The following is a 21,652-nucleotide window of genomic DNA, read 5'->3' on the forward strand; positions in this document are numbered from 1 at the left end:
TAAGACTTAGGGCTTAAACTCAGCTACCTTTCTGCCTTAGTGTATTGCTGGTACCACATGGATACCTGGTACACCTGCATCAGATTTCTGCAAAGTCAGTTGTTATGGATCTAATCCCTTGGAGAAACAAGAATAAAGAGGAATTTTCAGAGCTAAGATTCCTACCTGTTTATTCATACTAATTTAATAGCTAAAACTTAATGCCATCATGGTGCTCAAATTTGATTTCCAGTTCTGCCAGTGATGCGATTTGACTTCGCATTTATCCATTCTGTGCCTGCCCCCAGTTTGTCCATTTTTTAAAAGGTAATTCCGAAGGTAGGTGTTGAAAGTTAAATCGGCGTTGTTCCTTAGAAGTTTTTTGGACGTGGCACCTGTACCCACTTCTCTCATAGATTTGTTATTAAGGTCAGATCCTCAGGAGCTCTCAATTTCTATTACAGTCTATCTATATTGTCCTTGGACACATTTTCATACCTGAGTTTTAGAGAACAATCTGAACATTTTAAAGCAAGACTGTACCATTTATAAAGAACAAGTGAGATGTATGTTTCTTAAGGTACTTTTTATGTGTCTTAATTATAGGATTTAAAAGCTAGTAAATTGCCGCAGAACTCACTGATAAAGGCACTGTTGCTTAAATGCTTTGGTTTCTAGGTTCATATGTTAAAGAACAAATCCCTTTAGGGCACATATTTCACTGCTAGGTTGCATCTGGAATATAGGACAAACACATTTCATGATAGCTGTAATAACCTACCTCATTCTTTTTAAATTTTGCAATATAGTATTCTCAGGTTCAGGGATTTCCTCTTCCATTTCATTGGCACAAGTCAGACTCAAGAGTAACAACCCAAACTGATTCCTTGTGACCTGCATGAATAGAGCTGGCAGTTGGTATTTCTGGGCAAATCGATTGATGTGTTAAAAAGGAAAAAAAAAAAAGTCTCTGCTAGATATGACCTGGTATCCCACACCGGAGTAGATGGATTGGGTAGTGAGTTTGGACCAGAGTCAGTTATGCCCCTGGGCTGTACCCAAGCCTTTGTTCAGTCAGGGTATTGCAGATCAAGTCTGCCTTAACCTCTATGTTGGGAAACCAGCTTATAACGCCAGCCAGCAATCTTGTGAGTTCAACGGGAATTTATTGAACATCTGCTGTGTGCCCAGAACTGTGCTAGATACTCTTAGTGATAATAACTAACACAGTACTTTCTGGTTTTCAGTGCACTTTACAAGCCTTCTCATTTGATTTTCCACAAGCCTGTGAAGTAGGTTCCACAGTTAGTGTTCCTTCTTTATACATGCAAAAACTGAGGCTCGAAATAAATTGACTCATTCAAGGTCGTTTAGTAAGTTTCAGGGGGGCAGGATTCAGACTTAGGTCTTGCAAAGTCCCCATCCAACACTATCCATTATGAAGTATATGATATAGTCCCTGTCTTTTAAAAAGAAAAAAAAGTCTAGTTACATAATAACTTTGCTAAATATTTAAAAAAATAGCAAGTTGTACATAATAGATTTGCAATTTTTTCTACTCTTTTTATGTTAGAGAAATGCTTTTTTATTAAATTCAAAATAAAATAAACGTTAAAAAGTCTAGCTGGGCAAAAAAAAATAGACACATGAAGCAATTGCTGGAAAATACAAGGTGGGATAATAACATGTTACATAGTTTTTATGGATTATGGGAGATGAGAAAGGGGGAAAGGTCAGGGTCACCATTGGTCAAAATGTAAGATCAATTTTATCTGGAAAATTGAAGCTGGTTCTCTAATACCTTCCTTACAGGATTGTACTGGGGAGATTATGTATGTTTTAAGCCTCTATGTGGGCGGGTGTGTATGTGGGTGAGGAGGCTGGGGGCAGGGGGGTAGATGTGAGGGTGAAGGTACGGAGTGTCTGGAGGGATAACTACAATAACACCAACTGTACTCAGCTCTACTCATTAATTCCTTGTCACTCAGGGTTCAAAAGTAGTCTAGTGGGTATGCCCTGGAATAAACTCAAAATTACTAAAATTATCAAAACACTTTCTTTAATTGCCTGAGGCCCTGTTTCTGAGTAAACCTAGGAAATCACTTCTCCCTTAGGCTAGCACCCTCTCACTCAATCTCAAAACCAGAATTTATAGTCTTAGATAATTACTCTTAATGACCATGTAATTTATTAATATTAATAATATATGGTGACAGACATTTAAATGAGATAGAGAAGGCTGCCCAGGGACTCACAGCTAAATGGAAGGAAAGAAACGTTAATTTGAATTCCTCTTGGCAGGCACCACAATGAACTGTTCTCAAGCCTGATCTCAGCTCAAGTCCACTACCACCATGAGCTTGTATTCTCTCCCCTCACTCTTTCGTCCAAGTGTTTATCTGCTTGTGTCTTTCACTTTGCCGCCTCCTCCTCTGTCACTCCAAAACTTGAGTGAAAGTCTCTTCCTCAGAGAACACCAGAACTAAAATATAAACGCAGTCTGCCAACAGCCCAGGATTCTCGGTATTCTCCTTGAAAAAAAGTCCTCCAAAGTGCTTGTGATCCTGAGATGGTCATCCTATCTTTGTGGTCCTAAGGAGGTCAGCTAAAGTGTCTGTGATCCTAGGTCTCAGCAACCCAAGAGTCCATAAGGCAAGTTGTTGTTGTGGAGGCATTTTTCAGTCATGTCTTTGTGACCCCATTTGGGGTTTTCTTGGCAAAGATACTGGAATGGTTGGCCATTTCCTTCTCGAGCTCATTTTACAGATGAAGAAACTGAGGCAAACAGTTAAGTGTCTTGCCTAGGGCCATATTGTTAGCAAGTGTTGTATGTAAATCATTATATAGATTTCAGTTGTTACATTAATATATCTAACAAAGGCTGGATGGCTGGTTGTCCAATATGTTATTAAAGAAATTCTTTCAGATGTAGGTTGAACTACATGGACAGTGAGATCTTATCCAACTCTGAGATTCTGTTAAACATCTCACCACTATTAAAAAAAAATCATGTCACAGGGCATGCCTTACTGCAGCAGTATCAATTAAGGGATGGCGAATAGTAATTAAAAATAGCTAGCAACTATATAGCACTTTAAGGTTAGAAAGCATTTACATATGTTATTTGATCATCACAAGCACCTTATGAGGTAGATGCTAATATTATCCCTATCTTACAAATGGGGAAACTGAGGAAGCAGACTCACAGAAGTTAAGTGACCAAGTCCAAAATTATCTTTCCTTTTCCAAGTCCAGCCTTCTATGCCCTTTGCCACCTAACTGCCTGACAAACACTTCCCACCTATAGGATAATAAGAATACTATAAAACATGCCAGCGAACCAAGAATGGATTCAACATGGAGGCATGGGCAAGGCTCCCATGAGAGAGAGAGCTTTCTGAGCCCCATCTCATTGTTGGAGCCAAAGCTTCAAGTAAAAGAGAGCCATAATTAAACACTAATTCGTGACAGGGAGTGCATTTTTCCATGATTATAGCATGCCTCAAGGGAATGCACTAGGCCAAAAATTCAGAAGAAAAATGAAATAACGACCCTGCAATATATAATCTCACCATTGTTGGAAGAGAGAATGATCAACAAAGGGGAAGTACTCCACCATCCCATGAACAAACAAAACAGTAAAGGGCAGCGTCGCCAGGGCTGAGGCAAAAGTAACTATCAGCTGTGACCGGTCTTCTCAATCCATCAATATTAACACCAGAGTCTTTAGTTAAATTTGAACCTTGTGTCAGGGGATTTTTTTCTTCATTTTTTTTAACCAGATAATAACCCAACAACAGAAAGACTTGACACTCATAACAAATCCACAGCCACCTACAGTCTGGTAGAATCAGAAAGTTGCTCAAAACCAAAGACAATTCAAAAAATTGGGTGATAAGATGCCACAACTTCTACTTTATTTTTAAGAATGAAACGATGAGAGGCTTTGGTGTTCATACTGATGCTCCTGGCATTGTAGTTGCTCCAGCATCACCAAGTTTTGAATTTGAAGGGACCTTACATCTTGTCCAACGCTTTCATTTTTCAGAGGAGGAAACTGAGGCCCCAGAGAGTTTAGGTAACTTGTCCAAGGTCTTGTAAGTATCCTGTGGCAAAGGAGGGATTTGAACCCAGGTCCTCTAACTTTGGTGCTCAGTGTAGACCCTTCTCCAACCATCATACTAGAGACAGTCAGGGTCAAATGACTTGCCCAAGGTCACACAGCTAATAAATGTCTGAGGCCGAATTTAAACTCAGGTTCTCCTGACTCCAGGGCTCCATCCATTGAATCACCTAGCTGCCCACCACTACCCACACCATCTTAAAGACATCTTGTGAACTGGTGCTGCCTTCAAATTGTAGGACAAGGCCCCAGGAATTCTAACAGGAAGTTTGAGCACCATCCCAGCATCCCTATTGAACACTGGTACTATCCTTTTTGTTTTCTTCTTTTTGCTATCTTTGAAGGCAGTATAGTGCAGTAGATAGAGCACACTGGCCTTAGAACCAACAAGTCCCAGGTTGTAACTCATGTCCCAGACACTTGGTGTGGGATCCTGGGGAGGTCATTTAATTTGTTTCTTTCAGCATTTATTAAGATATCATGCTAGTTGCTGGGGATACATAATTTTTTTTTAAATGACAACAGTATCTACCCTCCAAGAGTTTACATTCTGCTAGGGTCATGAGAAATGCATGTAAATAAAAATAATTTCAATTCAGTAAGCATCCATTAGGCATTGCTCTAGGTTGAAGACAGGCAAAGATATAGCCTCTTCCCTCAAAGGGCTTATTCTTTTGAGGGTTAGGAAATGATGGGAGGATGTATAGGAGAGGTCAACCAGGGTGGCCTGAGAGGTTCAGGGTGGGAGAGATCTACTCAGAGGAAGGGAGAGGAAAACCCAGTAACACTCAGTTTCCTTATCTGTAAGATGAGAATAATTATATTTTACTACCTGGCTTCACAAGGTTGTTGTGAAGTGTTTTTGTAAACTGCAAGATGTTATAAAAGTATGAGCTATTATTATAGTTTAAAAGCATTCGTTCCCTTGAGGACAGGAGCTATGTTTTTCATACTCCTTCTCTCCCTTTTATCTTATTTTTTTTTAAGTTGTGCATGGTGGTGGCACACATCTGTAGTCCTCATCACTGGGAAGGCTGAGGCTGTGAGCTGCAGAAGGGCTGACATCCACTGGGGGTCTGTACTAAATCCCTCACCAAAATGGTGATTCCTTGGGGGAGGAGAGGGCCACCAGGCTGCCTGACGTCCAGTGAAGCAGCTTAGGTTGAAAACGGAACAGGTCAAAGCTTCCATGCTGATCGGTATTGGGGTCAGGCCTTTGAGTGGCTGTTGTACTTCCAGCCTTAAATTTTCTCCCTCACTTATTAAGCGGAGCTCAGTACAAGACAGATCCTAAGCAAAATTATGGAGTAGGTTTGTCTTTTTCATCCTCAACCTCCCCTGTCTTTGCCTTCCCTCTCCCCAGTTATGGGGTTTGGTGTCTTCTTCTCCATTGAAATTTGCTGTTACCTTTGCCAAGAGTATTCATGATTTATGAAATGGAAGTCTTTGCCTCTTGTTAAAGAAATTTTGAGCAGCAATGAATAGCAGGAAACTTATGAGGGAGATGGTGAAGAAAGCTGATCAAGAATGCTTTCCCCAACCCAAATGTTCCCCATTGTCACTTGTTGACCTTTCTGTGAGCTCAGCCCCATCTTGTACATAGTAGGTACCCAAATGGGTACATTTTTAACACCTACTATGTGCCAGGCATTGTGCCAAGCACTTTTCCACAAATATTATCTCATTTATTAACTCTTCAACTCTGCAAGGTAGGTTCTATGATTATCTCATTTTATAGTTGTAATATACACCGCCACAGTGATAATACTTGACATTTAAATAGTGCTTTAAGGTTAGCAAAACACCACCACTATGAGGGGGGTACTAAAGGTATTTTTATTCCCATTTAACAGATGAAGAAGCTAAGGCTGAGAAAAAGTCAAGTGATTTGCCCATGTTCATATAACTAGTGTGGTAGTGACCCCACGCAAGTTAGACTAGATTTTACTGAGAAGATAGTGAGACCATCCTTGACACTTGGTTGGCTCAGGAGACTAAAGACTCAGGTGACTGTCATCACTTTCTCATAGCCTGAGTACAAAAACAGTCACAAGGAACTCCAGGTTTTTGATGCTTGGCTGGGAGACCACAATGGACAACTCAAGGGAAGGAGCTTTGTTCAGTGGCTTTGCTAGGTGAATATGCTTCTCCTGCTTTGCTAACTGTCTCACGAGCATCTCATTTTGCTTCAGTATCATGTTTAAATGACCAAACGACTGGCCTGAATCCAACTCAGCCTAGAACTGCTAAGTGTCACAGGCTGACCTTTGGACTCAGCCAAGTCTTCTAGACTCCAGGTTTGGGGTTCTACCCATTAGACACTTTGCTTCTTAGACCTAGTCTCTAGTACTGGCTCCCAGTCGAAGGCTTCCAAGGTTGCTCTCACTTGTTGTTTGACTTCATTTCTCTGGGTAGCATCCCATCAGGAGAACTTCAATGCACCGAGTTTAGACTATATTCATTTGCATGCGTTTGACTACTCTAGGAAAGTTTTCTTTTGGTTGGTAGTGGCAGGGACAATGCCCTGTTGCCTCAGTTATCTTGGCAGCTTTTGGAGGATGGGGACCAATTCTTCCATTTCTTCTATAACTTTTCTATCCACTCCAAAAACAATAAAGAATACCTAGCACCATGCTCTGTGCAGAGTAGGCTCTCATGGACAACACTTTGCGTGTCATTCTAGTGTAACTAGGTGCATAGAGTGCTGAAGCTGGAGTTGGGAAGACCTGAGTTCAAATCCAGCTTCAGACACTTACTAGCTGTGTGACCTTAGGCAAGTCACTTAGCTTCTGTCTGCCTCAGTTTTCTCAGTTGTAAAATGATCATGATTATGATAGTACCTACCTCCCAGGGTTAGCTTGTTTTATACTACCTCCCAGAGTTGTGAGGATTAAATGACATGACATTTGTAAAAGCACCTCATAAATGCTTCCTTTTTTCCTTCCTTCCTTTTGTTCCTTCCTCCCTTCCTTCCTTCCTCCCTTCCTTCCTTCTTTTCCTTCTTTCATTCATTTTCTCCCTTCCTTCATTTCCTTCCATCCTTCATTTCCTTACTCCCTTGCCTTCCCCCTTCCTTCCTTGCCTTTCCTTCCTTGCCTTCCCCCTTCCTTCCTTTCCTTCTTTCCTTCCTTCCTTCCTTCCTTCATTTCCTTTCTTCCTTCCCTCCTTTCCTTCCTTCCTTCTTTCCTCCCTTCCTTCCTTCCTTCCTTCCTTCCTTCCTTCCTTCCTTCCTTCCTTCCTTCCTTCCTTTCTTCCTTCTCTCCTCAGTTTGTCTACTCTTGAAATGAGAACCAAATAGTTTCTCTACCTCATGAGGATCCACTTATAATAACAACCAGGCCAATATATGCTGTGTGTTTGAAATAAGATTTTTCTTTGGGTGAAATCTAGTCACATTCACACATACACTGTTTCTTGCATCTCCTGTAGTCAGAGAAAGGGTTAACTTGTTTTGCACTGCGTGTTCCTGTATTCCTGACATGACATAAAACACTACAATTGTGGCTTTTCCATTTTAGCTGACATAGTTTCAGCTGATGAATATTTTGATTGGTGCCAGTCTCAGGCAGTTTTAAATGATAGCCCTGCAGGAGTCAAGACGTCCAGTCATAATCATAACAATATGCCTGTCACTCAAAAGCGCCGGAAGAGAGTTTAGGTGCAAAGAAAGCATTTTCCCCTGAAAGGAAACGAGGCAATTGAAATCACCTCCTTTTCAAAGCATTGAAGTCAAAACTGTTACCAGGTTCATGGTGTGAAAATTCAGGTCCCAGTACCCCCTTGGTCAGGCTCCAGCATGTCCTGGGGCTATCCAGACAAGCACAAGTTGGAGTCTAGGTCTCCAAAGAAATTAAACCCAAGGAAAAGTGCAGCCATCAAGGCTGATTTCCCACTTGTTATTTGCTGACTGCTATTTCTTCAGGGAGTATATAATGAATTCCCTTCTAACCCTGGTTTGAATGCACCTTGGGTCAGGTCTGCACAGCCAAACCAAGGCCAATTACCTAAGTAATTCAGGCAGAAGGAAGTAGTTTTCCCCAACTCAAAAAGTATGGCAGTAGACCTGGCCTAAGGGCTAGAACAGAGAGTAAATTAACTTGTTTACATTATAATTACCAATCTTTCTTTTTTTAAGTGAAAGTTAAGCCAGAGGGGGAAGGAATGAAAAGTCCTACACTTGATTGGGTGGAGGTTTGGGGGAGTTCCTTTGGCCTCAGTCTGAGAGTGAGGTAAGCGGCAAACTTGAGAGAAGAATGAAGCTCAAGACAAGCCACCAGCCATCCTGAAGGCTCCCTTTTCTCACTTCTTAGGGAAACAAGAAGGATGGTGGTTATAAGATCATGATCTGATGCTCTTTCATTTTACAGATTCAGAAAGTGAGACTTTCCCAGCATCACACAGGTAGTATATAGTAGAGCCAAGGCTTGAACTCAGGTCCCTCACCTCCAAGTTCAGCCCTCCAAATTCATCACTCTGTTTTACAGATGAGGAAACTGATGCCCAGAAGAGTTAAGTGACTTGCCCACACTGGGAGTAAGGACACAGCTGGAGCTCCAACCTTACTCTTTCCATGACACTAGGCTTACGATGTTCATGAAAGTGAATTGGTTAAATAAAAAGTTGTTAGGCCGGAACTTGCACCTTTCACCCCCAAAGAATCCCACATAGTCTATGCTGACATTAAAAGAAGTTCCTCATGGGAAAGAGGGGAATCTGCTATTTCAGGGTCCACTGGGAACTTCAGAAAAATATGAAACAATGATGTCATGTAGTCAATAAATTCCTGAAATTCTTCTACAAGTTTTATTGGCTTGATGGTTCTGTTTCCCATTGCAGGAGCACAAAGCTTCCCTCGCATTCAATATCCACGAGTGGACTTCCACTCAGTACATGAAGGACAGATACAGGGTCCTGGGATTCCATTACTAACACAACCTCTTAACCTAGCACTTGACCAATTAGTCGCAGGGCTGAAAGTGATTTTAGATGCCATCTAGTCCAGTGGTGTCAAACTCAGATAGAAATGGGGTCCACTAAACTGTACATAAGAATCCCTCTGGGCCATATATTGACTTAGAAAACCACATGTTTATACATTTCTTATTAATACGTCAACACATTAAAATCAGAAAGGAACTACATTTTCAGCTGGTTTGGCCAGACTCTGGACTGTTGAGGGGCAGGTGGGCCTTGTGTTTGAAACCTCTGATCTAGAACAACTCACTCATTTTCAAAGTGATTTTCAAAATGGAGGTACTCAACTTCAAAAAAGAATGGAGGTACGCAAGAATGAAGTAAAGTGCGAAAGATCACACAGTAATAGATGGTGAGACTGGGATTTGAACCCAGGTCCTCTGACTCTAAAACCAATTATTTGTGCACTACACCACATTGCCTGCTAGTTGGTTCTAAATTAATTATAAATGTGGCCGACATCATCCTTAATTTTGCAGATAAAGAAATCGAGTTCTGAAAAAGATAATGTTTTTTGTTAACAGAACTACATTTTACATTACTTGGCCTATATTACCCTACCCTGTTCAAGTGATTGCCCACTGACAATTCTGCATACCTGATTCTGGCAATCAAAGCCCCCCAAAATATGACTTCCACCATAGGACTTGGTATGATGCTGGATTTGGAGTCAGAGAACCAGATCTTGAGTCCTGAACCTGCCACTGGGCAACCTTGGATAAGTCACTGTACTTATTCAGGCCTTAGTTTCCTTCTTTGTCAAATGAGAGGGATAGACTAGATGACCATGAAGGTCCCTTTCAGTGTTAAATCTATGATCCCTTCTCCCTGAGGAGTCAGGTCTTTGATACAAACTTTGGGGCCATGTATAAGTTATTTCTTTCATCTAAGCATAAGATGGCTCTCCAAGATTATCTGTTAAATTAGAGAAGGATGGAGATCTGCTCTTGTCCTTCCTTGATTGATCAAACACTTAATTCTCTAGCCTTTATCATCCTGGTTTTCTTCTTCTGGGTGCTGTCCAGCTTACCAGTGTCCTCCTGAAAATGTGGCATCCAAAAGTGAACACATTGCTCCAGGTGGCATCTTTTATGGAGAAGATAACTGAGGTTCAGAGCAGGAAAGTGGCTTGCTCAAAGTCACACAACTAATCCATCCATCAACTAGCATTTGTTAAGAGGCTACTATGGACTATGAACTAGATGGCTCCTAAAGTCAGGAGGACCTGAGTTCAAATGTGACTTCAGATACTGTGTGACCTTGGGCAAATCACTTAACCTCTGTTTGCCTTAATCTACTGGAGAAGGAGATGACAAACCACTCCAGTATTTTTGCCAAGAAAACCCCATGGATATGAGTGAATGACTGAACAGCAACATGTACTTTGTACTGGGCTAAGTGTTGGTCTTAAAAATACAAAAGTGAGACAAAGACCTTAGATTCTGTCTTACTGGTAGCAGAGGCAGTACAAACCCAAGGCTTCTGATTCCAAATCCAGATTTTTATTCTAGAGGCTCCAAGGCATTATGGAAAGAGCTCTGGATGTAAGAACACAGTTGACCTGGGTTCCAATCATATCTTCTACACTGTTAGCATGGCCAGGGACATGTACCCTCTCTAAGCCTTGGCTTCCTTGTCTGCAAAAGGGGAAAAGATGTATAATGTTACCTATAGCACCCACCTTATAGAATAGGAGACAATATATACAAAACCCTTTGCAAAACTTTAAAGTGCCAAGTGAATATCAGCTAGGAGGAAGTGTGGTTCATAAAAGAATGCCAGATTTGGAGGAAGAGTACTTGTATTCAAATCCCTTCTCTCCCTCCTATCACCTCTCTGATCTGATCTTGGGGCAGGTCATTTTACTTCTCTGGGACACATTTTCCTCATTTGCAAAAATGAAGGAAGTCGACTAGATGAACTTGGATTTTCTTTTCAGCTCTAAATTGATCTCCCTTATGATCACATCAATCTGAAAGTACATGTACTCATTTTATTCTTGGTGATCATTCACAAGCTATTTCCTACTTCAGTCCTGTGACCAAACGTGCACAAATTTTAAAACTAACATCAGCTCAGGAGTTAAGACAAAACAAAACCCACAAACATAAGAACAGCTTTGTTGCTTCTGTTCTGAGACTGAGGCTGTATTTGTTCCAATGTTGTCTCTGATCATTTTCTCTCTTCAACACCAACAGGAGGCAAAAGAGTTCAGAAATCGTAGAAGATGTTCAGAGTACCAGAAATCTAACCAAGTCTCCATTGGCACATCTTCCAAGCTTGGACTCATGTCTCATTGTACCAGCAACTTTTCACTGCCAGAATCAGCAATCAGATCTGAGGGATCCTGACTGATGCCTTCTGATCAAAACCCTGGAGTGTCTCTGGATTCTTTGAGAAGCTTTTCCAAAGCTGTAATATCATGTGCCCACAAAATCGTTTCTCCCAAGGTTGACTTTCTTTTGGCATAATAGAAAACACATGCTTGGTTGAATGTCTTCCCCAATTTGCCCACTCTCTACCCCATTTTATGTTTCCAACATGCCCAATTATATGGGCATGTGTTCTTTTGAAGATGAGGGAGGCATATCCTGATTTGTGCCTTGGCCCTGGCCTTCTCCAGACAGGTTGGAAAAGATTTAGTAACTAGAGAAGCGACAAGGGGTGAAGGAGTTTGGGAAGGGGGAAAAACACTTTGTAAAAGTCAGCAAATTTGACTGTTGCTTCAAATCCTTGCCGTGGGCAGTCTATTCATAACAGGGCTTAAATCATGTTACAAGTTTAAATCAGATAGAGAGTGAAAGGCTCTGTAGTTTTATGAATTAGGGACTGGATTGCATAGGCAAAGACATTTTCTAAGTTAGCAAAACATAAATCAGTGGTAATGAGGCACCTGTGAGCACTACGCAGGCTTAATGGGTACCTCATCACCTTCCCACCCTCATTCCACTCCCATTAGTCCTTAGTGTACAGCCCAACACACACATACATACATACACACACACACACACACACACAACCATTCCCACCTATTGCTATGTGAAAGCATCAATTATTTAGTTTTTCCGTGTTTTTCTTTTCTTTTTTTCCCCAGCGTACATAAAATTCTAAGATCTCCAACTGGATGCTGGGGGAAGAGGGGAATCAGTGGGCAAAGGATATATGTCCAGTGTTTACATCAAATCTAAACTAATTTGTGTGATATTCATTGAGAGGCATCAAGTAGTGCAGAGTATGGAAACAGAAGACAGAAAGGCCTGAGTTCAAATCTTATCTCTGACACTCACCAGCCATGTGACTATGGCAAAGTCAATTTAACTTCTCTGAGCTTCAGTTTTCTCATTTTAAAATGGGCATGATAATACCTATGGCCGGGGTGGGGAACCTGTGATCTTGAGGCCACATGTGGTCCTCTAGGTCCTCAGTCAAATTCTTTGACTGAATCTGAGGATTTGTTCTGTGAAGTTTGGATTCAGTCAAAGGGCTGCAGGATTTTGGATTCAGTCAAAGGACCTATGTCTATCCCATAGGGCTGTTGTCAGGCTTGAATGAGATCATGTATGCAGAGTGGTTTGTAAAACTTGAAATGCTAAATAAATTCCAACTGATCTTACTAAAAGTTGAATGCCATAAAGGAAAAAAAAAACAAGTCAAGAAGCATTTTTTAAGTACTTGCTATATGCCAGGCATTGTGCTAAGTGTTGGGGATACAAAGAGACAAAAAAACAGTCCCTGCCCTCAAGGATCTCATATTTTAATGGGGACCACCAGTAAATGTATGGGCATACAAGGAAATTCAGAGTTGATGGGAGGTTATCTCAGAGAGGAGGGCATTAGCAGTTCAAAAGATAGGATCTGATCTGAGGAAGTCAGAGACAAAAGTAAGGAGAGAGAGAATGCCAAGTATGTGGGACACCTAGTGCAAAGAAACAGAGATGGAAGATGGAGGATCATATGTGAGGAAGAGTAAATGGGCTAGGTCATGTAGTGGAAGGGAATAAGGTGTAAGATGGCTGGAAAGGCAGGAAGAGGCTGGATCATGAAGAGCTTTAAATGCCAAACAGCTGTCTGATCCTGAAGGTAATAGGAGACACTGGAGATGATTGCTTAGAAAGGTGACATAGTCACCTACGATTTAGGGAAATTATTTTGGTTCTGAGTGGAGGATAGATTGAATTTTTAGAGCCTTGGGGTGGGAAACCTGAGGGTCAATTCAAAGACGATTGTAATAACAGAAGTGATGAGGAACCTGAACTAAGATAGTGGTTATGTGAGTGGAAGGAAGGGGACATATATGAAAGATGTTCTGAATGTAAAAAGATGAGAGTTGTCAACAGAGTGGATGTGTAAGGTGAGTGAGACTGAGAAGCTGAATATGACACCAAGGTTGGGAGCCTATAGAATATATAGTAATCCAGAAGGGACTTGCTAATACGGGACTATAGCTCAGGAATGAGACGAGGACTGACCCTTTAGATATTGAGATCTATATATCATCATCTGCTTGAGATGATAATTGGTTAGGGAAAAAAGAAGAATGCTCAGGACCATGGTAGTCACCAGTGTTTAGTGAACATGACACAGATGAAAAAAATAACAGAGAAGGCTGAGAAGGATCAGACATCTAGGAAGAGAACAAGAAGAAATAGTATTACAAAAACCCAGAGGAGAGAGTATCCAAGAGAAGATGATCAAAAGTATCAAATGATACAGAGGGTGAAGAAGGACAGAAAATTTTTTAAAAGTCACTAGATTTGGCAGTTAAGAGATCATTGGTAGCTTTTCAGACAGTTTAGGGTAAATGATGAGTTCAGAAGCCAAATTGTAAAGGGTTTAGAAGAAGTGGCAGAAGGTAGAGGTACCAAGTATACATGTCTTCCTTAAGGAACTTAGCTAAGACAGAGCAAAGAAATAAAAGATACTAGTTGATGGGGATGATTTGATCAAGTGAGGGTCTTTTTAAGTATGGAAGAGAAATGGGTATGTTTGTAGGCACCTGGGAAGCAGTCAGTATACAGGGAGACATTCAAGTTTAACGAGTGGACTTCTAGGGATGGAGCCAAGATAGTAGAGTGTAGAGAAAGCAATCAGCTGAGTTCTCCCAAGATTCCCCTCTAAACAACTTTAAAATAATGCTTCAAATTGAATCCTGGGGTGGTAGAGCCAACAAAAAGAAAGAGACAGACAATATTCCAGCCCAAGAAAACATTGGAGGTTGGAAAGAGAGATCTGTGACACAGGGGAGGAGGCTGACCCTGAGCCTATTTGCATGAAATATCAGTGGTGGGATGAGATGGTGGTGACAGAAGAAGCAGAAGCTTCAGGAGCTCTCAAGCCAGAGATGGTAAGGGGATCTGGCAACTGGTCAGGAAGAGATTACAAGATACCCCATCTGCCAGCACTGGAAGTAGAACCAGATAGTATTTGGCAATTCTATTGCCTATACCTTTTTTGGGGTCATAGTTTGATGGCAGAGAGAGCACTTTTGGTCACGAGGAAGTGGAAGCCCTGAGGGGCAATATCACTTCTTATCCCAAGGGATCAGGTACCCTGAAGGACAGTATTGTTTCTGGTCCCAAGGGAGGAAGGGCCCTGAGGAGCAGTATTGCTTCAAAGAATCAGGGATTCTTCCCAGGTAAGGACCAAAGAGCAGACCAAAAGAACAGGGACCACACCTCTTTCCAGCTCACAGCACCTTGGAAAACTTCCAAATCTCTACAACTGACTCTGAAAACAGCAGTGTGAAAAGGCCCCTGAAGCTTGACATAGTCCCTCTGTCCCCTCCCACTTCACTCACAAACACACACACACACACACATACACACACACACACACACACACACACACGGGACAAAGCCCAACATTAACATGAAGTTGCAAATCAAAAAATAAAATGGAAAAATGAGCAAACAACAGCAACAATAACAACAAAAAGGATCTGAGCATAAAAAGCAACTATGGCGACAAGGAAGATCAAGACACAATCTCAGAAAAAAAAAGAATTGGAAACTACTACAAGCAAAGCCTCAAATAAAAATATGTGAATTGAATGCAAGGCCAACAGGAATTCTTGAAAGAGCTAAAAAATTATTTACAAAATCAAATAAGAGTGACAGAGGAAAAAGTAGGTAAATAAATGATAACAGGAAAATTATGAAAAGACTTAACTTGGTAAAAGAGGCACCAGAAATATTGAAAAATAACACTATTAAAATCAGAAATGGCCAAATTGAAAATGAGGTACAAAAATTCACTGAAGAAAAGAACTCCTTAAAAAGCAGAATTGGCCAAATGGAAAAGAGACACAAAAGCTCAATGAAGAAAATAATTACACAGAAAGTAGAATCAGGCAAATTGAAGCTAATGACTCTATGAGACATCAAAAAAATGGAAAAAAAAGAAAATGTGAAATATCTCATAGGAAAAACAACCTGGAAAATAGATCAAGGAGAGATAATTTATGAATTAATAGATTACCTGGAAGCCATGCTCAAATAAAGAGCCTAGACAGTATATTTCATGTAATTGTCAAGGAAAACTGCCCAGATACCCTAGAACCAGAGAGTAAAATAGAAATTGAAAGAAACCAGCCATCACCTCCTGAAAGAGATCCCAAAATGAAAAGCCCCAGGAATGTTATAGCCAAGTTCCAGAGCTCCAAGATAAAAAATACTATGGAGCCACAGTTAAGATCAGACAAGTTTTAGCAGCTACCACATTAAAGGAATAGAGGGCTTAGAATAGGATATTCTAGAAGGCAAAACTGAGTATAATTCTTCAAGGGGAAAAATAGATATTTAAGGAAATAGAAGTCTTATAAGCATTCCTGATGAAAAGACTAAAGTTGAATAGAAAACTTGACTTGCAAATATATGACTCAAGAAAAGCATAAAAAGCTAAACATGAAAGAGAAATCATAAAGGACTCAGTAAGGTTATTAAATCTGTTTGCTTTTTTTTTACATGGAAAGATGATACAGGTATCTTCTAAGAACTTTGTCATTATTAGGGCAATTAGAAGGATTTTACACAGAAAGGTTCAATTAAACATCAAAATGTAAATCCTAAAAATCAAAGGAGAGATTAATAAAATTGAAAGTTAAAAAAATCCACCATTGAACTAATAAATAAAACTAAGAGTTGGTTTTATGGGGAAAAACCCCAATAAAATAGATTAAACCATTGGTTAATTTGATTTTAAGAAAAGAAAACCAAATTACCTGTATCAAAGATTTAAAGAGTGAATGAACTACCAATGAAGAGGAAATTAAAGGATCATCAGGAGCTATTTTGCCCAATTATATGCCAGTAAAACTTACAATCTAAGTGAAATGGATGACTATTTACAAAAATAAATTTTGTCCAGATTGACAGAAGATAAAAATAGCATAATCACCCCAATCTTAGAAAAAGAAATTGAACAAAGCACCAATGAGATCCCTAAGAAAAAATCCCCATGACCAGATGAATTTACAAGTGAATTCTACCAAACATTTTAGGAAGAATGAGCACAAATATTATATAAACTATTTGGAAAAGCAGGTGAAAAAGGAGTCTGACCAAATTCCTTTTGTGACACAAATATGGTTTTATACCTAAACCAAGGAGAGCATAAACAGAGAAAAAAGACTATAGGCCAATTTCCTTATTGAATATCGCTGCAAAATTTTTAAATAAAATTCTAGCAAGGACATTACAGCAATATATCACAAAAATGATATACTATGAGCAGGTGGGATTTATACCAGGAAGGTAAGGCTGGTTCAATATTAGGAAAACTACCATCATAATTGACCATACCAATAACAGTAACAACAAAATATACAATTATATTAATAGATGCAGAAAAAGCCTTTAATAAAATATGATACCCATTCCTATTAAAAAGACAAAATATAATACCCCATCCTACTAGAAAGCATAGAAATCAGTGGAGTCTTTCTTAAAATAACAAGTAGTACCTATCTAAAACCAAGAGCAAGCATCGTCTCTAAAGGGGATAAACTTGAAGCCTTCCCAATAAGATCAGGAGTGAAGCAAGGATGTCCATTATCACCACTATTCAATATTGTACTAGAAATGCTAGCTATAGCAAGAAGACAAGAAATAGAAATTGAAGGAATAAAAATAGGCATGAAGAAACAAAACTATCACTCTCTGCAAATGATATGATGGTCTACTTAGAGAACTCTAGATAATCAAAAACTTGAAACAATGATCAACTTCCGCAAAATCGCAGGCTTATAAACAAACCCACATCAGTGTTTCTATATATTACCAAAGAAATCCAGCAGAAAGAGATAAAAAGATAAATACCATTTAAAAAATTGCAAACAATATAAAATACTCAGGAGACTATCTACCAAGACAAACCCAAGATTATATGAATACAGTTATAAAGGATTTTATTCACAAATAAAGACAAATTTGAACAATTGGGAGAAGTATTCATTGCTCATGAATAGGCTGAGCCAATGTAATAAAAATGATAATCCTATCTATATTGGTTTCCTTATTCAGTGCCATACCTATCAAACTACCAAAGAATTATTTTATAGAACTAGAGAAAAAATGGTAACAAAATTCACCTGGAAGAACAAAAGGTCAAGAATATCAAGGGAATCAATGAAAAAAAAGTGAATGAATGTGGTCCCACAGTTCCAGATTTCAAACTATATAGCAAAGCAGTAATCATGAAAACAATCCGGTATTGGCTAAGAAATAGAGTGGTAGATCAGTGGAATAGGTTAGGTTCATAATACGCAGCAGTGACCATAGTAATCTACTGTTTGATAAACCTAAAAATCCAAGCTTTTGGGGTAAGAACTCAACATTTGACAAAAATTTCTGGAAAAAACTGGAAAGGAATTTGGCAAGAACTAGGCATAGATCAACATCTCACACTTGTATTATGAAGGCAGAGTTTATGATTTCAAAGAGAATCTCATATATGTCTGAAAGGTTCGGAATCACAGGATATAAGGAATTCTCTAGCTAGAAGGCAGAAGAACTAAAGCATGTATTTAAACTCCACAGTAACAGAACCACAAACCAGCATCACCATTTTGATATTTTGATCAAAAGCTCCCAGGCCCAATAAGTCCTCCTGACAAGAGTAACCAGGAGGCCACAGAGAAGCATGATGGTATAAAGCAAAATCATGTACATGCTTCCCCTCTACGGTAAGAAGATTACCCACTGGTCACAAGTCCTTGCTCAGCACTCCCCACTCTGCACGTGGGTCAGCTCTGCTACCGGCAGCTCCTGCGTCAGCTCCTGCTGTCAGTTTCGGCTGTAGGCATCTCTGGCTCCAACTGGAAAAGGAAAAAGGGAGTCTTCAAGCCGTCTTCTCCCGTCTTATAGAGTTTTTGACATCATCAAGCACTGCCTGAATGGCCAGGCCGATTGGTTCTTGAGTTGGCCCCTTCCTCTAGGTTAACACCCAATAGGGCATGGCTCTGGGAGGGCAACACCTCCCCTCAACTAGCCCCATGACGCATCACACAGGAAGTTCTCTGCTGACAGGCATGAGTCTCTGGGCTTCCTGCCCAAGAAGAGGTCACACAGGAAGTTCTCTGCTCCCAGGCATGGCCCAGCAAGGCTCAATGGTCACTCAAAGAAAACAAAGGCCACTGGGCCACGACACTATATAGCAAGATATGGTCAAAATGGGTAAATGATTTAGACGTAAAGGGGTGACATCATAAGAAAATTCGAGCAGCATAGAAATTTTTACCTGTCCAAATAAAGGAAAAGTTTATGATGAAACAGGAGATAGAGAATATCACAGAAAGTAAAATCAATAATTTTGATTACATAAAAGTAAAAAGCTTTTGCACAAACAAAACTGATGCAGCATAATCAAAAGGAAAACAGGAAACTGGGGGGAAATTATAGCAAGTTTCTTTGATGAAGGTCTCATTTTTCCAATATATAGTGAACTGAGCCAATTTTATAAGAGCTATTCCCCAATTGCTAAATGATATGAACAGTCTGTTCAGAAGAAAAAAAAATCAAAATTATCAACAGTCACATAAAAATACATTTAGAGAAATGCAAATTAAAACAATTCTGAGGTACCACCTCATATCTATCAGATGGGCTAATGTGACAGAGAAGGAAAATGACAAATGCTGGAGGGAATGTGGAAAAATTGGGACACTAATGCACTGTTGGTGGAGTTGTGAACTAGTTCAAACATTGTGGAGAACAATTGGCAACTATACCCAATGGGCTCTAAAACTGTGCATCCTCTTTGACTCAGCAATACCACCATTAAGTCTTTATACCAAAGAGACTGAAGAAAAGGGGAGAGGATCTATTTGTACAAAAATATTTATAGCAGCTCTTTTGGTGGTGGCAAAGAATTGCAAATTGAGGGGATGTCCATCGATTGGGGAATGATTGAATAAATTGTAGCATATAATTGTGATGGAATAGTATTATGCTATAAGAAATGATGAGAGGAATTGTTTCAGAAAAAAAAAACATGGCAAGACCTATATGAACTGACGCAAAGTGAAGTTGGAGGAATCAGGAGATCATCGTGCACAGCAATAACAATGTTGTTAGAATGATAAACTGTGAACGACTTGGATACTCTGATAAATATCATGATTCAAGACAATTCCAAAGGACTCATGATGAAAAAAATGCTACCTACCTCTGAAGAAAGAACTGATGAACTCTGAGTGATAATACAATTTTCTCACTTTCTTTTCTTTCCTTTTTTTTCTTGCATGTACTCCAGATCTGCATATAGCCTGGTGTCACAAACTTCTCCTGCTGACCTCCTAAGTTGTTTCAAGTTGAAAAAAAAATGTCTCACTGACTTTTTGCTGGCTCTGATGCTTCAAAATTTCATTTGAGTCATTATTTTTAAGTTATTTGGAGAGAAGTTTTGGGAGAGTTCAGCTGAGTCCCAGACGGTACTCTACCATCTTCCTCTTCTATCTCTTAATCTTCTGCTAACTCTCCCCCCACCTCACCCACTGTTGTAGTGTTTGGTTTCAAACATGAGTCTCAAATACATTAGAAAGATTCTTCAATGTAGTTCCCAAGTCATTTGCTCTTTTTTTTGGTCTTCATTATTTCTGCTTTGAGAATGCTGAATTCCGATACAATTGCCATTCAGATATCTTCTTTTAAAAGGCTTATTTCTCTTTGGAATCATTCTGGAATTTCCTTATGGAATTCTTGGTTTTGGTTCATTTTTTCTTCATGGTGTAATATTCTACTGTATTTTTTAAAATTTTTTCTCATTTTCCCTCTGTATGAGTCTCAGTGTTAGTTTATCTGCTGGTGAGATAAGCTGATACTGAGCCTTTTTTTTTGATTTTCAACCTTTTTGTCATAATTCTGGTATCTTGTCTTTGACTTTCCACTTTACTCTTTGTTCTACTGCTATAGCATGAGGTTGGGAGTCCTCAGTTTCAAGCTGAGAGTTTTCAGGACCTCAGTCCTTACCCAAACCTGTGATGAAAGAACTGACCTCAGCTTGGTAGCAGTCCCCTTTCTCTTGGGCTTAGAAGCATTTTCTAACCAGCTCTGCACTGTCAAAACTTTTACCCGCATAGTTACATTTCTTTTCTTTCCCGTGGCTGAATAGAGTCAGATTTTTCTTTTTATTATGGGATTGGGGTGGCAGATAGGATTCAGATTGAGTTACGGAGGTAGGGGATCCAGACAGAGGCCACCCAAGCCAGACTGAACCATAAGCCTATGTTGGCTTGTGTCGGCTGTTCCCAATGTGTTGGATGGTCTTTGAGTAGAGAAGGTGAATGAGAACATTAAGAATTTAGGTTCTCTGATGTGATTTAATGTGCTTTTATCTTGGTTAGCATTTCTGTCTTGTTATCTTGTGTATTTGTGTGTGTGTGTGTGTGTGTGTGTGTTTGTGTGTACACAATTAGGGCAATCAAGGTGATTTGTCCAGAGTTACATAGCTACTAAGTGTCTGAGACTGGATTTGAACTCAGGTCCTCCTGACTCCAGGGCTAGTGCTCTATTCTACCACCTAGCTGCCTCTATGCATTCATTTTAAAGAATCAATCAATGAATGGTTATTAAGCACCTGTTATGTGCCAGGCACTGTGCTATGAGCGGGGGACACATAGAGTTATCACAAATTTCTTTCTTTTGAGATTTTGAGGTTCAAGGGTTTTATTGAAAATAATTACTTTACCATCTTGACAATCAAGGAGAGAAAAGTCCACTGTTCTGCTTTCAGTATTTCAATAACTATTTTATCATTTCTCTTTTGCCTATACCATCTCATTCTCCTTTTCCTCTTCTCCCTTTCTTTCTCCTCTTTATCTTTCTCCTTCTGCTTTATTATAAGATGCGTGAATCAAGAGTATCCCAAGATGAGCTGCCCTAGTGGGCAACGAGTTGGATGTAGGGAATCCTCATAAGGTCTAGCAACACCTTAGGACTTATCTCTCCTCTCCACAAACAAAGATCTTGCTTTATACAGTAATGACCTTGCCTGACCAACTTATAGGATAATTTAGTTTCACTGGAAATGCAAACTTTGAAAGGGTCAATTTAGGCGGCTGGAAAGCAGGGACTAGTGTGA

Source organism: Trichosurus vulpecula, chromosome 4 (genome assembly GCF_011100635.1).
Source record: "Trichosurus vulpecula isolate mTriVul1 chromosome 4, mTriVul1.pri, whole genome shotgun sequence".
NCBI lineage: Eukaryota > Metazoa > Chordata > Mammalia > Diprotodontia > Phalangeridae > Trichosurus > Trichosurus vulpecula.